At 32.1% G+C, this 8,722-nt stretch overlaps 2 long non-coding RNA genes across 2 annotated transcripts; both read left to right on the top strand.

Annotated features, from left to right (window-relative positions):
* Nucleotides 1–1,125: 1,125 nt before the first annotated feature.
* Nucleotides 1,126–2,319, top strand: LOC113562153. Its single transcript, XR_003406688.1, has 2 exons — nucleotides 1,126–1,210; nucleotides 2,076–2,319. It is a non-coding gene; the product is annotated as an uncharacterized LOC113562153 (long non-coding RNA).
* Nucleotides 2,320–5,490: 3,171 nt separating this feature from the next.
* Nucleotides 5,491–6,903, top strand: LOC113562135. The gene is made up of 3 exons (XR_003406680.1): nucleotides 5,491–5,607; nucleotides 5,681–5,910; nucleotides 6,264–6,903. It is a non-coding gene; the product is annotated as an uncharacterized LOC113562135 (long non-coding RNA).
* Nucleotides 6,904–8,722: the final 1,819 nt, after the last annotated feature.

Raw genomic sequence — 8,722 nt, 5'->3', positions numbered from 1 at the left:
GTATGATTGTCTGTACCAATAGAAACAAGTTTTTCCTCTGGCAAAATTACGTCTGAACACTACTTTTTAAACAATAGCAATTTTAAGCTAAGCAATGAGCGCTCTGGGTTACGCGTGAATCAGGAGCGGCACGCGCACGGTATTCATGGCGCATGAGAGCGTCTACGCTATTTTACTATTTCACGAAAGATTTTGTAAGAACAATGTATGAAATCTAAATATCGCTATTTTGATTATAACTTACGTAATAAGAGAACATTTTTTAATCAATATCATTGAAGTAAAGACTGAAAGTAAAATAAATAAATTAATATCTTATCAACAAAATCTTATCCGCAGAGCAAATATGTGTATACAAATGGAAGGCCTGCATTTCGAGCATATGCTCTAAAATATGTAATCGGCCCTTTTCAGGGCCACAAACATTTTTAAAACGTTAGAACAATTATTCACAAAATTATTCACTAAAATGTTATCTAATTTATTTATTTTACTTTCAGTCTTTACTTCAATGATATTGATTAAAAAATGTTCTCTTATTACGTAAGTTATAATCAAAATAGCGATATTTAGATTTCATACATTGTTCTTACAAAATCTTTCGTGAAATAGTAAAATAGCGTAGACGCTCTTATGCGCCATGAACACCGTGCGCGTGCCGCTCCTGATTCACGCGTAACCCAGAGAGCTCATTGCTTAGCTTAAAATTGCTATTGTTTAAAAAGTAGTGTTCAGATGTAATTTTGCCAGAGGAAAAACTTGTTTCTATTGATACAGACAATCATACTGTGCATTCCGTATCCGCGAATTCTGGGACACCCTGTATATACATATACATATACATATATATATATATATATATATATTAATACATTATAATATTTTTGTTATTACAGCAAAAAGCGAAGGCGCAACGCATCCGGAAACAACGTATCCGGAAACGACGACGGCGATAATACCACCGCCACCACCATCGCAACCACCACCGCTGACGGAGCAACAAACAACGACGACGGCGATGGTACCATCGCCACCACCGTCGCAACCACCACCGCCGACGGGGCAACAAACAACGACGACGGCGATAGTACCACCGCCACCATCATCGCAACCACCATCGCCGACGGGGCAACAAACAACGGATCATCCACCGTCACGGGATGCAGGAAAAGGAAGAGGAAGAGGAAGAGGGGCGCCCGTATCGCATAAAGTAAGTACTTTTTCTATAATTATATTTGGTTAGGTTCGGTTTTGTTCGTTCGCGCGCGCATGTTTCTTCATTCATTCGCTCGTTCGCTCGTTCGCTCGCTTTCTCTCTCTCTCTTGCTTCTTTGCTCGTTGACATATTCGCTCACTCGCTCATTCCTTCGTTCACTCATTCCTTACTTTTTTCTGTTACACGCAAATACGCTTACGTTACGCATCACACGCATGCACACGCGCGCGCACACATACGCATGCACGCAATTTTTCGCCAGTAATAATTAACTGTAAACAAATTATATTAATCGACCAACTGGCTATATGTTATTTTTATTCAAATAAACACAACGTTTCGATCGTGATTCCGATCCTTTTCAAGCGCTAGTCAAGTCAGAAATATGAAATTGTTGTATGTCAGATTGTACAAACCATGGAGTAGTCAAATTAAATTTAAAATGTATAAAAACATAAAAAGTAGTTAATTATAAATAAAATGTATGTTAACCGTCAGACTTGTCAAAAGAATGAAAACGAATGAAAAGAAAGGAAACGTGGAAACAAAATAAGTACTTTTTTTGTTTACACGTTTTCTTTCCATTCTTTTGACAAGTCTTACAGTTAACATACATTTCAATTATAATTGACTACTTTTTATGTTTTTATACATTTTTAATTTAATTTGAGTACTTCATGGTTTGTACAATCTGACATACAACAATTTCATATTTCTGACTGAACTAGCGCTTGAAAAGTTTCGGAATCACGATCGAAACGTTGTGTTTATTAATAAATTCACATTTGAATAAAAATTACATACAGCGAGTTGGTCGATTAATATAATTTGTTTACAGTTAAAAAATGTATTTTTTCAGCAAGTGAAAAATATCATTCGTCGGGCGCTGCAAGTGGAGAGGAGGAAAATGGGGTATACACTACCCCCACCACCGCCGCCTCTCACACCGTATTCACCGTACGCGCCGCCGCCGCCCACACCGTATGCACCGTACGCACCGCCGCCGCCCACACCGTATGCACCGTACCCATATCCATACAGATATTAAAAATTGTCTTTAAAAATATGCCTTCTCCATTCCATTCTATATAATAAATATCATAAAAAATATATTGATGTATTTAATTTTTTATTACATGTGCACAATTTCCCAATAAATTCCCAGACATCCTTTTACCTGCATTAGATTGCTTAGAAAAAAATGATCAAAAACGTACAATATTGAAAAGTTACCTCATATTCGATTGCTTGTTCTGGTTCCTTCGCTCGTCTCTCTCTCTCTCTCTCTCTCTCTCCCTCCCCCTCCCTCCCTCCCTCCCTCCCTCCCTCCCTCACGCAGTCATTCAGTTTCTTTCTAATCAGTCGTTTACTATATCGTTGTTTAATGCCTTTGACATGTTTGGTTTCATCATGTTTGCGCTTCTCTGTTTTCACACTGATTATCCGAATATTCTTTCATGTCCCTTTTACTTTTTACGTCGTTTACATTTTCGCAAACGTAAGAAGAACTGTATATTATATATATATATAATTTTTATGCATTGATTATTCACAGATATAATGCCCAATCACTTCTATTTATTTTATTTCTTTGCCGTATAAGTTATGTATGAATCCATAAAATAAATGTAATGAATATTATAAAATCTATATCATACACACACACACACACACACATATGTATATGTATATATTTTATTTTATAATATACATGAAGTATTATTGTTGTGTCCGGGGTGGCTCTGTGTTTTGGAACCACCCGGTGTTACGAGCTGATCGCAATCAGCTGCGCGCTCCGAAGATGCCCCGGACGCAACATTCTATACGTATAAGTTATTTTATATTAATAAATATGCCTATGATAATGTAACATAAAATAATAATATAATATAACATGTATTCTTTACATGTATACAATAAACATAATTTTTTAACAATTAGTTGTAAACAAACATACATATATTCATATAATCATATACATATATTTAAATTATGTTTATGTAGTACATGTTAAGAACATTTAGTACATGTAAAGAATACATATTATATTATGTTATTATATTATTATATTATTATATTATAGTTATATTTATTAAAATAAAAGAAAACTATAACTTATATTTTTAATACTTCATATCTACTATAAAATAAAAATGTGTATATGTATATATACATATAATATATTCATATTATATACATTTATTTAATACATTCATACGTAAGTTATACGGCAAAGAAATAAAATAAATAGGCATGAATGGACATTATCTGCGAGCAATCAATGCATAAAAATTTTATATATACAATATACATTTATTTCTATGTTTGCAAAAATGCAAAGAATGTAAAGAATACAAGCAGTATGAAAGAAAGAATATCATAACGGGTAATCATAAATATAGTGAAGGAGAGAAGCGAGAACGTGAAATGAAATATTCCAAAAGTATGAAACAACGATCGACTGATTAGAAAGAGACTGAATGACTGCGTGAGTGAATGAGAGACAGAAAGAGCGAGCGATGAAATGCAAGTAAGCACCAAAACTCTTGTAGAGGTTTACTTTCAAGATTTGGAAGAACAATCCCGGTAAAAAATTTTTTATAGATCATCATATAAAACTATACGTAATTATGTATCAAATATGTCCATATATGTCCATACATACTTCCTTTCTCTTGTATAATTTCTGATCACATATATGTAGAACAAGTAATAAGAAAAATAATTGAAAAATAAGTAGAAAAGTAATTTGCGCATTGTCTTTTTGTAAAATTGTGATTTTGTATAATTGTGAGATAATATTTTATACATCATCATATATAATCGTATATAACATGTTTCTATATATAGAAATATGTTATATACGATTATATATGATGATGTATAAAATATTATCTCACAATTATACAAAATCACAATTTTACAAAAAGACAATGCGCAAATTACTTTTCTACTTATTTTTCAATTATTTTTCTTATTATTTGTTCTACATATATGAGAAATTATACAAGAGAAAGGAAGTATGTATGGATATATTTAATACATAATTTTATATGTTTCTATATAATTACGTACAGTTTTATATGATGATATGTAAAAAAATTTTTTACCGGGTATTGATTTATGAATTGCAATAATTCATAATTCGGGTCCCTAAAAATCATAATCCGACCCTGGCGAGGCGCGAAGAAGCCAAAACGAGCAATCGAGCGAGCATGCGATCAAGTGAAAGTAGACACATATGTGTGGCGACATGTATGTCTAATACTTTCACACCATGAACAGACGAAGATAATGCTGCCGTGCTAACAGATTGTGGCACCATCTCTCGTAAGATCCGGCACCTACTTTTATACGAATTACTGCTCTTTTTTATCATCTCCATCTGTATTTGAGGTTATAAAATTTATATTACTAATATCTTTTTTTCTAGGCTTTTAATCTTAGTTCTAATTACATAATATTTGTCTTAAATGTTGTCCCTAGAGGGCGACAGTCTTATTTGGCATATATATTTGTAGATTTTCTTGTATTCAGTCAATATTGTTGTCAGGTGACAGCTCTACATGCCAAGACAAAATGCTATTTTTACTTTTTTTCGTTTTTCCTATAAAGTTGAGTGTCGCCCTCGTCATTTTTCTGCGTACTTTAATCGTGTGGAAGAATTTTGCAATTTTGTAAAGCAAATTCAAAGATATTCGTAATATAAAATATCGGTTAATATAAAATGTCCCTAGCCACTCCAGCATCCCCTTAAATATCGATACGTTATCCATAATAGATATGGACCGCCGTATAGTTAGCAGACAAATATGATAAATCTTTTTTTTATTGCGATCGTTTGGGAATCGTTTGGGAAAGTTTAGGAAACCACTTTTAGAGTTTGGGAAATAATAGTTTTTTAATAATTAATGAAAATTAGTTGAGCGTATAGTTAGCAGACATCATTCCAAATAATTTTCTTTTTCGCTTATTTCAACGCCAAATCATTTGGGAAATACGCCTATAATGTTTTCAGAGTTTGGGAAATAATGATTTCCCCTCAAAATCCAGTTTAAAGTCATCAACCAGACCTGCAGTCAGAATCTAGGGACTTTTTGACTATAGGCTATATAATGGAAAAACGTTTATAATCTTTGATATTTCTCATTGTTTTCCATTTCAATAATTTGGGAATCGTTTGGGAAAGTTTAGGAAACCACTTTTAGAGTTTGGGAAATAATAATTGCATCTCAAAATAAAGTTTCATGTCATCAACCAGACGTGAAGCCAAAATTCTAGGGATTTTTTGACCCTAGCCTATGTTTATAATCTTCGATGACAGTCAAGGACCGACGAGTTTACACAATGGTGCAATAAAGCGTTGAGTAGCATACAGGCGTCTGTGGATAGTAAGTCTTGTGCTACAACTACAATTCTCTTATGTATCTTTGAATTTTTGTACACGTACATATGCATTCACAGTCCCTACATTTCTTGGATTTGTGCGGGACGTTGAATCGGCGTATGAGGTTAAAAATTACGTTCGCCTGTATCTTGGTGACACTAAGCAGAGCACGGAATTTAATAAGCAATTCCTGGAGAAACGAAACAAGTGGCGATCAGCGTAACGTTCTCAGGCACAAGCGGATGATCTGTGTAAGCCAGCGCTGGCAGTTAATCCAAATGCACCTGCACAATTTCAGGAAGTAAAGGTACATTCGCAAAGTAGAAAGTAAATTAGATATTAATATTAATATTTTTTAAATATTAAGTAAGAATAGAATCATAATGTCACACAGTGACTACGTTTACACGGCCAGATTTACGCCGAAGTTATAACATTAATGTTATAACAAGTAACGTTAAATGCCATATGAACAATGTTTTACGCTAGAGTTATTACACCGGTATAATAACTCCTGCGTAAAGTACTGTTTACACGGCATTTAACGTTAGTTGTTATAACATCAATCTTGTAACTTCGACGTAAATTTGGCCATGTAAACGTAGTCTGTGGCAGATGTGTGCACAACGTTACATATTAAGTATCTCTTTTCTTATTCAGGGAAAATCCAAGAAACCAAAGAAGGGATAGATATTCAAAGTGGATAACAGAATTCTTGGCTTCAGTGTAACCGCGGCACCCGATCGTATTAATGTAGGTGACCGCGATTACAGTGAAGGAGCCTGAGCTGTTTCGTCAGTTAACCTCATGGAAATGATGAGTCACTCGATTCATCAAACAGTTCGTTATTTATTTATTGTATTCAATACATGCCAAACGGATGCTGAGAGTCCCACCATGGGTATTTCTTAAGATATATAAAGACTTTTTATGATCCACACACGTGAACGAAGAACTTATCCCCCCAAAGGCGATCATTGATGATTGTCTTCAATCAGGATCGACCGAGCGTGGTGTTATTTTCTTACATTATATACAAGAACTCCATTGTACATATTATTCAAAGAAGAATATTTCAAGAAGGCGAATTTACTTTTTCTTATGTACACAACAATTAGGGTTGGAAACTTTTATAACATTTCATCGTCATTGCGTCATTTAAAGTATAACAGATAAAAAGGAAGATAAAATATGCCGATCGATAAATTGTGCATGTGTGGAAACATGGTAGTCAATAGCAATATGTGTATGTAAAGGTTTTCAATGAAAATGATGATTAAAACATACTTGTGAAGACGGCGGAAATGACCGTATTTGTAAGCATAATATTGAATGTACAGTGCGTTAGATGTTTTTACTAAACGTATTTAATACAACGTGAATCCTATGGTTATCAGAAAAAGATTTTCTTTGTTTTTGTTTACTCTGTTTCTACTTTAACGTACATTTAAGACAAGAATTCACTTTTAACATTTTTTCTCGCATAAAAATACTTTGTGATAAATATTCTATCAATTTTAAACCACGTAGTTAATATATCTATTAGAATCCCGAATAAGATGTAATCGTCAGAAATTTTTAAACATTTATCGAACGAATGCATATTATAATAAAAAATATTCATGCAGAAAAAAAGTGATTCAATACTTTGATTTATGAAACTTTAGAAAATAAAACTAGCAATTCAGCATATAGTATTCTCAGAATTTTTATTTTCAAAACAGAAGTGCAATTAAATAAACAAAGAATATGATGGCGATGAAAAATAGTGATTCGACATACTTTCCCGATCATTATGAAAACCATTTAGAAAAATAAAACTATGCAATTCAGCATATAGTTATTCGCTCAGAATTTTTGATCTTTGAATAACAGCAATAGCAATTAAAAATAATGATTCTATCAAATAAGTAAAATTGATATCTATGCTGGTATACTAGATATGTAGTCGATATTTTTAACATGTAATCTAATGAATATTATTCTGATTTAAATGATACATGTGTAAAGTGTGATTTAACTTTCTCGGTAACTTTTAATCATGTGTCATTAATACTATTAGATTAAATTTATGTATTCTAATTGGACAACGTTGAAAAACGTGAATGTTGTCAGATTTACTATGGTAATAAATATAGGTTGTTATTAATTATAGATTCATTAATTTTCTTGGACAAGTGAAAAACATGGATTTACAGAGAAAAATATATGTATAAATAGATTAATGTACAAATCCAGTGATAAAACAAATGATTAACAAATAATTAAAATGAGTACTATATGTATAATATCTATATGTTCTAATGTATATATAACGTAAAATATTATATTTTCATTTGGTATTTTTATTGTTTCAAAAACTAAATTTATTATGTATCCAAATTGAAACGTCTTAATATCGAGACATCACATAGTACATAGATACAAAGTTTCAGTTTACAATATGGAATTAAATACAATACGCGTTGTTTGTTAATGTTTTTATAAGTTAACATATATCTTAGACGTTTTCCTTCTATATGCTTTGTATACAGACTGCCTGTGATGTGGAAAATAAAGATATAACAAACTTGTGATGGGAAAAACCATAAACTTACAATAAAATTATTTTATCTTATGCAAAAATATCTTATATTGTTCACTGAAATAATACAATAATAATTTAACAAGAAAATGTTGAAATGTTTAGTATCTCATATGTCAGATATGTAATTTTGACATAAATATCACTAGATTTGTTGCATGTATATACTTTTTAGCTAGAGTAGCATCGACATGATTTTCTTTTGGCTGTTTATAATAGAAACATGATAAACGATGCAAATGTCATGTTTCCTTCTTCATTTCATTATGTTTTGCATTTTATGAACGTCTGCATTTTACTTAATCTTTCTAGAATTTTCTTTGTTATTAGATCAATGTGGATATAACTGATTCAAACTTTCTCGAAAGCTCTACGAAATTTATGAAAAAATTATTGTAAATATCCTATTAGAGATTCAAGAGGTCCAGTGGATACAACGTAGGTGTAAGGTACATAAAGGACCGTCTACAATGAATTGTAGTCGTAAATGGAGTCGTAGAATTGACCAATCACAGTTTGCTATTTTCCTTGCGAT

This window comes from Ooceraea biroi, chromosome 6, assembly GCF_003672135.1.
Source record: "Ooceraea biroi isolate clonal line C1 chromosome 6, Obir_v5.4, whole genome shotgun sequence".
NCBI lineage: Eukaryota > Metazoa > Arthropoda > Insecta > Hymenoptera > Formicidae > Ooceraea > Ooceraea biroi.
Note: the sequence above shows the minus strand (reverse complement) of the source record. Positions and strands in the feature narration are given on the sequence as shown.